The 16507-nt window shown below is 41.6% G+C and overlaps 1 protein-coding gene across 1 annotated transcript in view; it reads right to left on the reverse strand.

Annotated features, from left to right (window-relative positions):
- Window positions 1-11905: 11905 nt before the first annotated feature.
- CPS1 (carbamoyl-phosphate synthase 1) overlaps window positions 11906-16507 on the reverse strand; it is a 190819-nt gene continuing 186217 nt past the window's right edge. The window contains exon 44 of the transcript XR_007904400.1: window positions 11906-11987. The gene's annotated coding sequence lies outside the window, so the exon portion shown is untranslated. The remainder of the gene's footprint in view (window positions 11988-16507) is intronic.

Below are 16507 nucleotides of genomic sequence, written 5' to 3' on the forward strand. Positions count from 1 at the left end.
CCTTCACCCAGAGAATAAAGGATGATTGAGTCAAGACCACTATCCTGCAGCAATCATATATATTCTCTGCCATTCTTGTACCTTTTTTATGCTGTATCCTGAACACAGAAAACCAATTTTGACTTTCCTGGATTTTGAGTTTCTCTTGCTTGAGTTTAATTAGAGAAGACAGCCAGCGCTTCTCAGGAACTGAAGAGTTCTCCCTGCCCTCCGTCAGTTTATTCCTTTTTTGTTTGTTTGTTTGTTTTCCAAATGTAACTCTTTAAAAAAATTTTTTCACTTTCCTGTGGCAAACAAAAATCAGCCTTTTTGGTGAATTCCCATCTGGAGAAGGCTTGCTTATATACTATCTAGAGCCATGCAAGACACAGCAAGCCATAAAATTTGTAGACTGTCATGAAAGTTCAGTCAAGATGATTTTTTTTTTCCTGGGAATCCCCTCCCATTCCAATAACAGTTCATACAGTTTATTCAAGTTCAGATGGAAAAGAGAATATTATCTATCCAACAAATAAAAGGACTTGGCTGCAAGAGATGATTACCAGCTTGCAGCCAGCTCTGAACAGAGACACAAGGCTAAACCTTGAGGAGTCATCTCCAGTACCATCTCTTATCTATATCACAGGGTGCATAATTAGATGACAGATCTTGATCTTCATATAAGAGGAGTCAGGTGTAGTTTTAATTTATTTTCCGTCTCGTGCATGGCTTTTCTAGTCTTTGTTACTTTAGTTTTAATTAATTTTGTCCATAATTCCCTTCTAAACAATCTATCTTGTAACTGATTTGCACGTGGAAGAAGCTGAGGAGCGACAGAGAGATTTGCCACTCTCATTTTGCACCTGCTTGCTTACATCTTAACAGGGTGCTCCTTTCTCATGCACATTCTCTCACATCTTTTTCAATTATAGGTGGACCCCTTCAAAATGTCATTTCTAAGTAGCCTCCCAAAGAGAGGCAAGCTGTGGTTTCTTTCCTGATATCTTTCCCAAAGATATCATTTAACAGTGTCCCTTGGGATACTCTAAGAATTCCTTAGAATGCTCTTCCCCCACTATTGTCATCTATTTTCTTATTCCCTGTATTGGGTTTCAGTGGCATTCCCCAGGAAAACATTTCTTTTCTGAATTATAATATTTACATAAAGCTGCATCTGTGGGAAACTTTACACCAACAGCAAAGGCCACAAAAGGGGGGATATTTACAAGACATATAGATCTTGAGATACTCCAGTAAAAAGGGACACATTCCACTGACAATTAATTAATTTCTTACAGTTGTTGAGTTCAATTTGCTCACAGTCATGGCTACAAATGATGCACTGATCTCGGTTCTGGACCTGTGGACAGCTAATGAGTAGGAAGTCCTTAACTGAGGTTCCTGGCTGCATCACAAAATAGTCTTTTTTATAAATCAGAAATGATAGCAAAGGGTTGAACAATTTTTTGGCTGGTTTTGCTTGACCTGATAGTACTCACTCTCACAGTGCCCATGATCCTGGACAGCATAACATCATGTAACATCTTCTTCCCTCAGGAACCAGAAAATATGTTGATCCACTTCTTTACCAAATCATGGGCTAGGAGCATCATTTAGTGTACAGTCAGAATTACTCAGTCCTCATTTAGGTCTTTTTCAGCTTTGTTTTTTGAGGACAAGCGATCAGTCTCTTGAACAGTTTCCTTCCTTCCTGGGAAGGTCAGGATGCCCTTAGTCATGACTGGATTGATGCAGGAGGCTTCACAGCACAGAGCATCTATTTCTCCTTCCCACATTTGTCTACATCTTTCCTTGTTCTCCCACAGTTCTATCACCTGGGATGGTTTTGACAATTCTTTCCTACTTGCTCCATCTGATTTAGTTTCCTTATATTTCCCCAGGGACCTGAGTTGCTGTTCGTGCCCTAAATCATTTAGTTTCCCTTTAGAGAGAACACCATTCAGTGTAATTGTAGTGTCCCCAGTCCCAGCAACAGGAAGTGGAGTATGGAGCAATTTTAAGCTGCTCAACTACTTTGGCTTATATTTTGCTCCCTTCCATATTGTTCTTCAGGTAGGATCCCCCACTAGGCCAACAGAGTTTTGATAGAGCACCTATTTGATTTCTCTCATTTCATGCATTCTTTGCTTTGTCTGCTTGAAAACATGGCCCAGTCACAGCTTATGTCCCCCTATGCTCAGCAAGATGTCACACATTTTTAACCACACAATCTCACCCTGCAAAAAGATTTAAAAAAAAAAAAAAAAAAAAAAAGAAAAAGTCTTCAGGCAAGTAAAGAGCATTGAGTCCTATGACAAAGTAGGCTGTGTTTCTTAATCACCAACTGCTGCCTGCAAGAGCAGTATTTCCTTTTATACTCTTAGGAATGACTTCTTTTATTTCCCTTTTTTCCATCCAGCAAATGCTCAGCTGACAGGATAGCAATGCTTTCTCATTACCTTCAGGGAGGCAGGCACTACTCAAAGCAGCGAGAGTAAATCCTTTGCCCATGTCCTAAAGTACTGAGAAGAGAAATGTAGGTCCTCAAAATCCCACTTGATTTTCAGATAAGTGCAGCTCACCTTGTTCTGCAGTCTGGCCTTTTCCTCTCCACTTCTGCCTGATCTGCTGTGTATTTTGCTTCAGTGACAAAACAAACACATGATAGATACAACCCCACATGACAGATGGCATTAAAGAGGCTTATTTACAAATGCTCACATTTTTCAAGATGAAATTTCCTGATCCAAGATGGAAACTCCGGTGGAGCCTTATAATAAATATCAAACCAGTAACTCTAGAGTGTTCCCAATTAAGGTCAGTCCCCCACTGCTCTTCTGGTCTGCTCTGCCAACCCCATAAACCATCTGTGTGAACAAGCTGGATCAGAGCATTTTAGAGAACTACATCCTTCTCTCCCAGGCAGGGTTTAGAAATGTAAACCATGTAGGAGGATCTATGCTTCAGGCTGGCTACTCTAAACAGAACAACTTCTAATTAATTTTTTTTTAATACTGCCACAGGTTCCTCTTAAATTGAGGAGAAATGCATTCTACATTCCTTTACAGAAAGGCATTATATATTACACTTAATCTGATTATGTAGGAGAAAAATAAACCAGCCGAGCTTCCAGGAGCTTTAAATATGTCCTTTTAAACAGTGTTTAAACAGAAGAGTGTTTATATCAACTCACTTTAATAAGAAGTAAAGTACCTTTAAACAGCGGTTTTAACACACCTCACAATTATCATATTATTGCAGATGCCTTGTTATGAGGACATCTTACAAAGGAAAAAAATTCTGAGCAAAAACTGCTGTCACTAAATTGTAATTTACTGACTCTAAAAGTGTTAAAGAATTACAGCAATAGAGATTGAAGATTATCCACCAAGGAAATGAGCCTTGAAATCTGTGTCACAATGTATTTGGTTACAATTTCATTTCTGAGGGAAACTGTATTTTAGAAAAAAAATCACATAAATCTTTTCAAATAAGGAAAGATATACTAGGGAATCAGGATGGGATTATGTCTCCTGGCCATTTCTTCCATCCAGATGAATAACCTTACCCACATGAGCAGTGAAAAGTCAATTTATTATTCTAAATGAATGGTCCCAGCTGACTCAATTGAGCCTTGAAGAAAGCCCCGAGGGTTGGATGTGATGGTGAAGCTGCCCTGGATACGGTGTTTGGACAAAGCAAGGACCAGAACCTCAGCCTCACTCTCTTTCCATTTTACTACATCACACCTTTGTTTGCTAATGGAAACAAGTGTGCACATAAACACTGGCAAAAATGAGAGGTGAAATTTTAACCCAGCCCTGTAGCTCATTCCATGCAAGTGAAACCACACCTAACACTTAACTAATGACTCTGATATGATCTTCTCAAAGAGGTCAGGTCCAGAAGCATGAGGAGATGTTGAGAGAAGGTTAAAACTGACAAAAAGCTACAAGTGAAGAGTATTTAGAAGAATCCCTCTATGTGTGACCAAGCTGTATGTCTCATAGCAGGGTTGAAACTAAAAAGAAATAAACTGTAATTTGTGTTACATAATAAGCTTAAGTGATCAGTAAAGAACTGGAATAATTTGTTATAGGATTTACAGGCAACCACTAGAAGACAAAGCACTTACAAGTGTGCCATGCTGAGGTGAACCCTTCATTTTTGCAAACAGCTGGACAGTGGCATTCAGGAGTAGCAGCTCTATCATTTGTTTCTTTGTGGTCTCTGTCCCCTTATGTTAAGAAAAATGAAGGCAAGGTTATATTTTGTTTCTGCTTTCATGATTTTCCTTTCCCATTAGCTTCTGAGCCAAAAGACCTAAGGCACTTTGGGATATTTGATGTCAGCTGGGGAACTCCTTAAGGTAACTGCTGCTGTTAAATGCAAAAAATCAGAACCCTTTTCTACACTCTCAGTCCCACCCAAGCTCTTACTGATTTCTTCAAAGTAAACTTAGCCCAAGACTAAAATCTACACCCAGCACATGTTTAATACCATGGAGGCTATAAGATCATCTTTAAAAGGATGATACCTGTCATTCACAAGATGCCCATATTGCTATATACTTCATCCAGTGCAAAATTACTCATCAAACTGTATCATCTGTAGCCCAAAGACCAGTAGGAAATGAAGGTAACAAGCAGCAGTAACAAAAGCCTACATATGGTGCACAAAACCTACCTGACCCTGCTCACTGAGTCAGATCTGCCCAGAGAATAACAGACCAACTCCTCCCTCTTAGAGAAGGATATGGATCAACCCATTACAGAAGCATCCCACCTTCTTAAATCATGAAAATCTAGAACAGTTCAAACCTCCTCACTAATGATTACAGGAGTTTTAATTGCTTTCATTTTGAAATTCAAATTGGATGTAACACTTGAGCACCTGTAATTACCTTTATGGAAGTGAAAATTTCCATCAGGTTAGGGCACTTTCCATATATCAGGCAGAAAAATTACAAGATTCAAGGACCAAAACCTGAAAATTAACAAGCTCTGATTCAAAATAAGATTCACATTTCCAGTGATGAAGACAATTAACTACAGGAACATAGGAAGCTGATGGATTCACCTCTTCTGTAAGTGAAGATTGAATGACTTTCCCGAGGGTTTACTGTAGCTCACACATAAGACAGGAGCAAAATAGAAGTTATTAAATGAAATCTTTCACTTTGTGTTATAAATAATGTCTGAACAATTGCAATGACACATCCTGCCTTTACTGTTAACAAAATTTGCAGTTGTTGCCATAAACAGTCCACATTTGGATGCTTCATCATAGAATAAACTTTAAAGGAGGAAATGATTTTGTTGAACTCCAGAGCTCAGCTGAAATCACCAGTGCATGACATACAGCTGGTATTAAAATTAAGTTGTTAAATTGGTATGCAAATATCATACTATCTATCATTCAAGATTCAAAAAGCAGCCAGGAGGACAGGAACCAAAATAACAAAAGGTATGATCTCTAATTGTATCACTAGGCATCCTTTATGTCTCTAATAAAGTACTGGAGCTTAGTTACTGCTGAGAGGAGGAAAAGCTGATAATACTCTGGTTGATGTTGCAGTACAAAGGAAGCAGAGAATCTTAATCTGCAGATAAAAGAGACATAAGCTCTAATGAACACATGCTTAAAAAAAAGAACCCCCTCCCAGTCTAATAGCCTGAAGGTATCTTAAGTAAAATGTCTGAGAATGAAAACTGATCTGTTTAATTAATGCTGAGCTCTAATCGTTAACACCAATTACATAACAAAAACTATCCAGGATTCATGCACTAGGAAATTAGATACAGTAGACAAAACAATAATTAAAGTGCTGAACATATTTGCTTTTGGAACAGGGTCTAGTACATCTAGGCTTTTATAAATGCAGGATTGTATCCTTCAACTGTGGCACAGATGAACCACCTGGGCTGGCAATTTTTGTGACATGGGACTTCCAACATGATCTGTGATGTTCACTGCTGTGGTTTGCTTCTATGCCCATGGTGAAGCTAGAAGCTGCTATTTCCTGTGCTTTTCTTACAATTGGTTTGGCTTAACCAGTCACTGAGTCAGCACAAGCCAGAGCATGAACAGCAGCTGCTCACAGTCTCTTCTGAAGCAGCAATGAGGAGGCATCACATGAAGACAGGAAGTAACAAGTCCAGAATACATGAAGGGAGACACACACTTCAAATATTGTGGAAGACTAAAGATACTATAATACACAGAGATTCCAAAAGTGATGAAATAGCAGCATTGTGAATGCAAAAGGAGATACAATACCTCTGAGCTGGAAATTGGAGCTGCAAATGACAGAGAACTGCATGAACTTTGAGGAAGTAGGGAATGATTGCCTTGTTCATCAGGTCTTACCCATTCCTGTTGCCTCATGCTGGTTGTGGCTGCACACAGACCCCTTTCAGGGTCATCCTTTCTCTTGGAGATTTTGAGATTGGACCTGTTTTTTTTCCTTTTTCCTCCATTAAGAACATATGCTGACCTTTATAGTGAACATTAATGGGACTCACTATAAAACTTTCAAACAGCTAACATGGTTACTTGGTGGATTTCTATAATTTTATGTCAAATGGCAAACACTGGGGCTATTTGCCTTGTCAGTGGCACACTTCCACCTTAAGCACACCTTAAGCTGTTTGCCTTCTGCTGGTGCAAAGCTGACAGATGCTCTTCAGATGTAAAAGGCAACCCCTGCCTCAACAACTGCAGCAGCTTTGCTCTCCTGGTAGGGCTGGAACTGCTAGCTACCTGCAGCTAAAATCACAGTTCTCCCTTGCACAGCAACAGCATCATTTCTGGGGTCCTGCAATCTTGGTTTCTATAGCTGCTCTTAAAAGGTTGGTACAGCAATCTTCACTTCCAAACATCTGCAGTGCACCCTTGCTGTCCCCTCTGCCCCCAACACCCTTGTTCCTATGCACTGTTCTTCCTCCTTTAAGTCTAACAGAAAAGACTGAGCCATCCAAAAACAAACAACCCAAAAGGATCATTTTCTTCTCTGACTCAAACCTCTGCACTGTGCAAAGCTTATACCTCCTCCTGACTGGTGGTCCCCAGGCACCAAACTTCAGCAATGTCTTTGAGAGATACAATAGCTGATGTTATCAAGAAACTGGTAAGCTGCTGTGGCTGATACATTGTCCATGAAGCAGCCACTTCCACCCAACCTAATGCACCATCCTGTATCACCTCGCTCACTCCCTTCACAGCTCTCAGAGATGCTCACTCAGTTTAGGTCATTTTGCCAGAATTGTTTGTGTCAGCTCACTGTGTGAGGCAAAAACTCTTCCTCTCCCTTCCTCTCTGATTATAATTTCTCTACCTTCCCCCTTCCTCCAAAAAATATCTGAGCAGAATTTGCTCAGTCCATCTCTTCCCTTCTGTTCCTGCTCCCCGTTCGCAGCACAAAAGCTTTCCTTTGTCAGATTTGTTGGCCTGTGACTGACAAGCAATTACAATAAGTAATTTCATTTCAGTGGAAGATAATAAAATGTGATACCATAACTACCCACAGAGCCTCCAAAGTATTCATGTTCACTCTAATAACCTGGTGAGATGCTGTTAATCTTGACAGAGGCTGCCCAGCAGGTGCTGTGTAGCTGAGTCTTCATATTCTTTCACTGTTTGATGATCCTTCCACAGGGAAAACTCCAAGCTGTTAAAATGCAATGGCCCTGATCTATTTTTTAATTACATTTAGTTTATTAGAGGCACAATCAGATGCATAACTAGTCCTGGAGCCTGCCCTACCTCACCAAGAGGGAAACGGAGGTCTGACTCATTTAGGCTCTCACCATCTAGGAAGTGTGGAGCAGCTTCTCTCTGGGAGACAGAGGCATTGAAGGAAACATGCAGCAGAGGGGAAGTTCTCTTGTTTTCAAAAGCACATGATTTTTAACAGACATTTCCCTCCCCTGCCCAGGGACAAACTGCCTTTGTTTTCAGATATTCCTCCTAAAGCCAAGATGTGCCAAGGAAACTTTGCTGCCTATTTGCCATTTGAAATTCAGTCTGCCTGTCCCCTCAGGACCAGAGTACAAATGAGCTGTTTAAGGGTGAGGGGAGAGATACACATGGTGCCAAAGATTTACAGGCCTCCCCTTTAGACTGCAATTGCAAAATAACCCTTTACCAGCTTTGCAGAAACAACATTAACTTCCCTTGAAACTCCTAGGTGCACAAGGGGAAGAGTAGGGAGAAAGGACATGACAGGAAAGCAAAATTTGCACCAGAAGCACATCCATGTCCCAACAGTAAAATGGTAATGCTCATTCCTCTTTAAAATCCTGGGTATTTCTCAGGACATACATCAACTCGGTGTACATCCAACCTGTGGCCTCCTGCTCCTGAGCAATCCCACCCACAAGAGTAAAGACAAAACCATCCCCTCAGCCCTCATCCTGCCACTGCTGTACAGGGGTGATTGAACATATAGGACCTGCTGAGTCCAGAGAGGGGCTCGTAACTGGGGCATGGCAATCTGAACTGTGCCCTTCACACAGACGAGCCTGAACCCCCTGATCTGCTCAGAGAAGGCAGAAGAGAGAGAGGGAGCAGGGTCCAGTCAGACAGGTTTCCACAGCATCAGTGGCACTTTTTGTGACAACCCTGTTTTCAAAATTTCTGTAACCACAAACGCACAATAATGGAGGTGAGAGGGCAGAAACCTCTCTTGGAGAGGGTTAGTTCAGGAACTGAAGTGTGAGGATGCTCCTTTTAAAGAGATAAAGCCAGAGGAGCTGCTCCCAGCCAAGAGCAAAAGAATTAAAATACTGCTGTTAAAATTTCCATGTCCACTTGAAAAGCCAGAGTCTAGCTACAAGATAAACTGGAGGGCCAAGATGTTCCTCATTAAAATCTGCCTGGCTGCTGTTCAATAGTGTCTCATTCATGTTAAATCCACAACTGTAATTAAACTGTTTTCCAAGCTCTTGAAAAGTAACTGAAATGCTCAGAAACGCTCTGAGGAAATGACAAAAATAACTATGATGACTGTCTCCATCTTGCAAAGATAATATGCAAACCTCTATCCACCAGCAGGTGGGTTCCAGGCTAAGACCTGTGATACAAGCTCCTCAGAGAGGAAGTTCTACATGGGTCAGATCTCACTCCGTTCCAAACCAAGAGGTGGGAAAGGCACGAGCATCATTTCAGTCTTCTATTCTTCAACCAATACACATCCAGACCCCACTGAATTTCAAGGGAACTCAGTATTCATGGTGGAAAACAGTCTTCTGAAACACACTGCATGTTTGTCTCAGAGAGTTAATTCCTCTGCCCGCCTGTCATTTCTTTACAGCAAATGATGCCTTAGAAGAGAGGAGTAACATACATGTTCAAGATAGCTGAGCTGTTTTTCTCCAAGCCTTGTTCAAATCACAACTACAAGATGTTCCCAGTATTGTCTAGAAATCTATTTATGTTACATCCTTAAACATACTTCCCTTTATTCCAGAGGGTCTTCCTGAGTTTGCATAGTGAAAATGGAAAAAAAAAAAAAAAAGAAATTCTGTATTTCCTTAATATTGAGAACACAGGAAATAAATAACCTTGGGCTTTCTGTCTTCCAAGAAGAGAGGTGATGTAAGAGCAAGCTCAGTGCAGCTGACTTACCTGGGTCCAAACCAACGAGAGAGCCTCTTGCATAAAATAAAAAGGTCAAGAGTATAAAGATGTGATCCCGATGGGGAAGAGAGCCAAGAAAACAGTTCGCTATTTATATAGCTGATTAAATAAAATATAATGAGGGCTAGCTTGGCCCCTTTCCCAGAGTTCATAAACCCACACAAGGAATCTCCTCTGGGAGCAGTGCAGCCTGACACGTGCCTTATTTAAATCAGGCCATTTAAACAGCTGACATTTTTAGTGTCAGCTTCTGTTTGTTCATACCCTCCCAGCTCTCTCTGAATTAACCTTTCCCGCTGCTGCCTGCCCACTTGCTTCATGTCTTCCCCACCTTTAGACTTAGCAGGAATCAAATTAGATAAACCAGAACTACAACAGAATGAGAAGTTCCAGGAAAGCCTTTTCTGTGATTTGTTTCCCAGGTCCTGCTTGCAGAGCAGCAGCCTGCCTCACATGGTCTAGAAAGGTTGGGAGAGCCCAGGTCCCTAGAGTTTGGAAATCCCAAACTACAGAAGACAAGGCTGTTTTAAGGGAAGCATTACACAGAGCTAATCCAGGTAGGCATTTTTCCTGTTCTCATCAAGCTCTCCAGTACACCAAAGACTCATTTTGCACAACTCCAGCAGGCTGATATGCTCTCTGCTAGAGTGGTACCAATAACCACTGCTCTGCTAAGACTGAGAAACAGATTTTTAGCTGCAAATTGAATCACTTAGGCACAAGCCCACCCTAACCTGTTTCACACCTTTCAGACAGGTGGCTTATATTATATTAGTCCATTCCTCAGGTGGACTTGCCTTCCCATGTCAACACCACCCATATGGACTTGTGGTCCATGTGGTGTGGAGCACAGGGAATCCCTCATTTAGAAGAAAAAAAAAATCACATCAGAAAAGAACCTGTAGACACATAAGACACATAACCACGAATGCTAAGAAGAAAAAGTAGGTGAAGAGTGGGATGAAGAAGCTGTAACTGTATTTCTCCCTGCTTAAGAAGACTCACTAATGTCTGATTCAAAAAACTTGAAGTCAACAAGAGTCTTTGCACTATCCACAGGAAGCTCTGAATCAGAATTTATTTTGTGAAGAAGGGGGAGAATTGCAGTGATCAAGAGCTTTCTCTGAAGTGAAACAATTACTTGAACACAAGAGCTAGAGGTAATGAAAGGACGAATGATGATGCACTGCTCAGGGAGACATATACACGTACCCTGTGCAATGTGTTGTGAAGGAGTCACCTTCCTTCCAGGTTGTTTGGGTGGTTTTGCTTTATTCTGATTCCTTTTCATAAGTTCATTTGCAGGAGAGTAAAATAAATTCTGAAAAAAACCTGTCAGCTGTGTATGTGGAAAATTTGTCCATCCAATAAGTCCAAAAGCTAGTCAAACATCACCTCCTAGTTATTTATAATGTTGCAAATATTGACTAAAATATATATTTATTCATACTGATTTTAGTCTGAATTGATGCTCCACATATTCTGCTCACACGTCTGCTTTACCCTCTTCAGAGAAACACAATGTCAATCACTTTGAGAGGAACAGAGGAAGTACAGTCCTAAACAAACAGACCAATTCTAACAGTGTCAAATGAGGCTGATGGAGAGGAGTTTGTGAGTTTTGTATCAGAGACCCTGGGAAATGTCTCAGGAGTCTTTATTACCCCCATTACAGCAGCACAGATGGATCTGTGAGATAGAAGGCCATGAACAAAATGCACATAAATACTGTGGAGCTGCCCGAGGTCATGGAATAACTCACAGCATTCTTACCAGACCTGCCAGGTTTACCATATATTTCTCCATCCCTCCTGTATGAAATTCCTTTGAATTGTATCTATTGAATGTCAGGACCAGAATGCCTATATGAAAACTGACCCTCCTGGCTGGTAGTTTTGCATTCACTTAGTCTTCCTTTCAGACAATTATGGCCCCAAATTGGAAAGATCAGAAGAAACTGCTTGAAGATTTCAGCCCATTTGTTTAAAGGTAAAGGGTAAGATCTCCTTACCATTTCTTCCTCTTGGTTATTCTGATATGTTTTTCAAATGTGTCATAATAAGCAACATTTTCTCTACGATAACCTCCTCTATGCTCCTATTTTTTTTTTCTGTCTTCTCTGCCCTGTTATACTTTATAAGGGAAGGATTTTCCTGAAACCATTATCCAGAGCTAATAATCTAGAAACTTAAATGTTTTTAAGAACACTTACCTCCTCCAGGGTTGCAGGAATTCTCATATTATTGAGGGACAGAGGTTATCCTGAACACAAACAAAACAAAATAGTCTATTGAAGACCATGCTGATTTTCCTCAATTTCCATGCTCCCCTTCTCCAGTATGTTTCATTTTTCCTGGCACCCTGTGGCACTGGAAGGAGGGAAGCTGGTATGAGAGGCATGAAAGAATCAAACAGTATTACCCACCTCAAGTTCAAGCAAAACCTTTGCCAGGCTCTCGCTCTCACTGTAGGGCAGTTACAGCTCTGCAACTTGCCCATTTCAGAAAGGACTGGCAGGTTACAAACCCACTTAAGACATCAGTCTGAGCCACTTTCCAATGTCTGACAGAGAAAGAAATCAAGACACATTGCTTTCACCTTCCCTCCTTGAGATGGAGGTAACGCCATCTCTGTCTCTCTCTCCACCCCAAGAAATAATAACATTTCCAAACCCAGACAATGACAGACTATAAATGTAGATTCAGCACCTTTTGGGATGTATCTTGACTTACACATCAGCATAATGGTATTCCTCCTCTAAGGAAAAGATTCTGATAGCCCAGATCAATCTATTCACAAAGGTGAAGAGAACTTCCTTTTAAGCCCTTTAACAAAATTATCTCAGTCATCAGAAGATCAGCAGCAGAAATTGGTTCGTGACTTGCAAATTTGCAGAGTCTGCTTTTTTTTTGGCATGTGTGGTTTGCTCTAAACCTCACTTATATAATGCTTATTTATCACAGCCACATGAGCTAATTCATGTATATGTATTTAGTATAAAAGCATTTGAATTAATGTTCCCGGCTTGTTTACTTTGAAGGACTGAATGCCCCCTCAGGAAGACATATTGATCTTAAAGGAGGCTCTTCTCTGATGAACACTGGTTCTTGCAATATTTATGGCATCTGAAGCCTTTTCTCTACTCTTGATCTTTTGAAAAGAGATCCCAAAGGAGGGTGACAGAGCTTGGCGAGTGGAGGAGGGAGAAATACAAGAGGGGTCCCTTTGCTCTCAGTACAACGTCAAAATGTAAACAGGAAGGTGATCAAGGACTACAGTAGTTTCTAAATTAAGTATTTAACATGTATATTAATGAATATAAGAAGAAAAAAACCCATTGAGCCAACTTTACAAAGAGCGCTAGGAAGGAAAAAAAAAATCTGCACCTTTGCTCAGTTTTGAAGCTCAGTTCTGCTAATTTAGGGCATATCAGCTGTGATTTTGAGGCCAGCCAAAAGAACTGATGTAAATGGAAACATCAGAAAGCAGCCCCTTCACAGTCTAGCACTTGCCATCATTTTAATTACTCCACGTGGACAGATTTATTATTAAAAATAAAATATTAAATACTTTTCTGGTTTCTTCAGAACTGAGATTGCACTGAGACACTGAGGAGTGCACACTTGACATCCATGTGATTTTCTCCCTCCTCCTCTACCCTGAAGGGAAATTATTGTTCCTGGTCTGTTCTTTTTTTTTTTTCCATGGCATAGTAAGGACATAGTAAGGTCCAAGGACTAGGCCCAGCACTCCAAAGTCTGAGTCAAAATAGGTCACGGATACATTATTTTGTCCATATTCATTTATTCTCTATAGCATTCTGCTTCCTCACCATAAACTGAGGTAATTTCTTCTCCTTTCTATCCCTGGGCTAGTTGTAAATCACCAGGAGCAGGACTCTTGGCTCCACAAGGAGCAAAGGCCAAGGCAGAATGCAAACAGTTTTGCTGCTGGTGTGGTCCCTGCTGCCTGGGGAATGTGCCTCCATGCTTTTAACTTGCTTTATCCCGTGCTGTATGCAGTAGGGTTAGCCCACCTCAACCTACCAGTTATCTAGGAATATACCTATGTAACAATATATGCTGAGGGCAAGGTATGCTGCACTGTCACCAGCCTTTCCCTTCACATTCTGTCCCACATGGGAAGTGGGAGTACAGTTAATGAGTACGAAAACATCTGTTTCTCCCATTTTGAAAGGATGTGCTACGATATTCTGCAAAACAGGTAATAAGCAGAGTCATTTGCACCACTCTGTTGAATGGATGAGGTGTGTGAAGCTGCCAGCTTTGAGTTGTGCCTGCCTCCTCCCATCCCTTAATTTAGAATTTATTTTGTCAGGAAAATCCTTGCTAACCTCAGAAGCCAAGGCTAAGCCATGGCTGGGAAAAGATGAAGCCAGGGGCCAGAGTTACATTGTAAAAGACACAGTTTTCAATTAGAGGGCTTTGTTGCACCTGGCTGAAAAAGAATTTGATGGTGGATTTCAACAAAACAAATTATTCATAGGTGTAATCTGATGGAAAAAGAAAATATTCAGGAAAAAATATTAAGAAAAGGATTTAAAAAGCATTAGCTTCAAAATATGTCTGGGAAGTTTGATTCCTCAAAAGTGACCTGCATCTGACTCTTCCTTGCAGGAACAGAGGATGCACACAAATGGGGTGTCCAAAGAGGACAGTAAGGGGATGATGGAGGCTTTGAAGATCAAGTGCAGAATAAAGATAATGACAGCCCCTTCCCAACCAACACCAAGGAGATATACCTGACTGCTACATTAAGGTGAGCTACCCAAAACAAAATTCTCCCAATAAACTTACCCAGTGGAATGAATTGATTCAAGGTACTTCAGTGGCCAATGGCAAAAACTTTTTAAGAAGCTGTTAGAAAACCCATTAGACCCATTAGTGTGTGACTGCAACTTGTGTGCACTCAGAGAAATATGTATCCTCAGAGCTGTCAGTTGTCTCAAGCTGCATCCTGCAGCTCTGCATTTCTACAGCTCCCCCCACCAAGACCCACCAAGGGGGCTGTAACACCCATATCCAAATTCTCTGTCTGAAACGACCCTCTCAGCTGGGCAAAACGGTCCAGGTCTCTGTGGCTGCAGATCAAGGATGGGGTGGGAAAAACCAGGAGCTGTAGGGGTAAAGCCTGATGCCTGTCCAATTCAGCACCAGCACTCTCCCTGATTTTGACAGAGCTGGGATTGCTGCATTCATTTTGTTTCGATGTCAAGGTGAGGAGGAGTGTTGAGATGTGCTGTCAAGAATTCTACTTGAAGAATTAAAATAGCCCATTTCAGGTTAGCTTTTGTTTAGTTACTTGTTGCTTCTTGTCAGCAAAGGACCTCTCTGGGCTGGTACAAAGCACTTCCCTGGCTTAGTCACATGGAAGACAGATATCAGAGCACTTCTCTCATCAAAATATTTGCTTTAAGGGGAGATCAGAAAACTGAAACACAGCAGACGTTTAACAGGAGAGATGGGAAAAGTAGTGTTTACCAAGTACTTCAGCACTGGAGAGATAAACGGATATTTGAGCTCATTTCACTACATACTGTTATTAGTTATATGAAATTAGACTGTCAAATACAGTTTTATAAAATGCAAGGTGAACGCGAGAGGGCAAGAAGGAGAACGAACACACAGGGGACAAATCACTGTCACTCACAAAGGAGTGCCTGGCAGACTAAGAATTAAGTTCACTCCTCAGGGCAAGCCATCCCCAGCTGTTATAAATACATTTTAATGCCCCTGTCAACGTATGGCAAGAAAGAGCCAGCATTCCCCAACACAGTGTGTCAGGTGTTCTCTGTCATTCAGAGAGCTTGAAAGAGCCATATTTAGATTGCAGTTTTGTCACTTCTCCCTCTAGCAGTGCAAAGGCAGCTTCTCTGCTGGTTGGATGGAGCAGGCAGTGATTCTGAAGCACAGCCAGGCACAGGCTGCTGCCCTGCTCCACCCCTCAGGAAGCAGCGATAGCTGTTCATGGGGGTTGGTGCCCGCTGCTGCCACGCTCACCTTTGCATCACTCCTGCAAACAGGCAGTTTGTTGGCCTCCGTCAGTCCCACGCTAGGTTGTATTGCAAAACTGTCAATTAACAGGCTGCTTGGCTTTTCTTCAGGGGACTGGCAGGGCAGGAGGACTCTGGCCATGTTTCAGTGTCAGGGGAGAGCAGCCCCTCCCCTCTGGCTGACAGGAGACCTTGCTCAACCTCACACTGGGAGGTCTTGCTTCCTGGTAGAACCATCTCTGAGGGGTGAGGTGAGATCAGACCTCAAGTTCAGAGCAGAAAGCAACAATGGTCCCAGTCCCCAGAGTATGGAATTACCTCCCTTTTCCCATTAGCCCAGGTCCTTCTGCCTTCCCTAAGCTGTAGCTTTGCTACAAACAACTTTGGAAGCACTGTGAGTCTGACTGGAGCCAGTTTTCTGCTAAAGCTACTGCTTTACCTTTTGTTTCTGAAGAGCCCTGCAGCACTTTCTTCAGAAACTAATGCCAAGAGGGACTTTTCCCCTTGCTGTCAGACAGCTGACAGTGCTACAGCTGCCAGCCCTAAACACCATCTCCAGTAAAATCAGAACCATTGCTGGGGCTCCCAAATTGTCTCTGTTTGAGATGAGCAGCTCTCAGATACAGTTCCATCAACCCAAGAGGACTGCAATCACATTCCACCTTGTAAATGCACTTTTGGCTTTCTGCTGCCTTTCAATTCCCTCTGAAACACGAGTTTGGTCCCAGTGATCTCTGAGCAGGTGGGGAATACGTGGTAGTTAGCACACAGGAAACCAAGGAGATATAGCCACGAACAAGCAACACAAAGGGGAGGCTCCAAAAGAGGATCTCATTTCAAATGAAAGCATTTTAATGAGACAAATGAGCTACTGTG

This window comes from Manacus candei, unplaced genomic scaffold (assembly GCF_025592945.1).
Source record: "Manacus candei isolate 608988 ecotype Guabito, Panama unplaced genomic scaffold, ASM2559294v1 h1tg000023l, whole genome shotgun sequence".
In the NCBI taxonomy this organism is placed as follows: Eukaryota; Metazoa; Chordata; class Aves; order Passeriformes; family Pipridae; genus Manacus; species Manacus candei.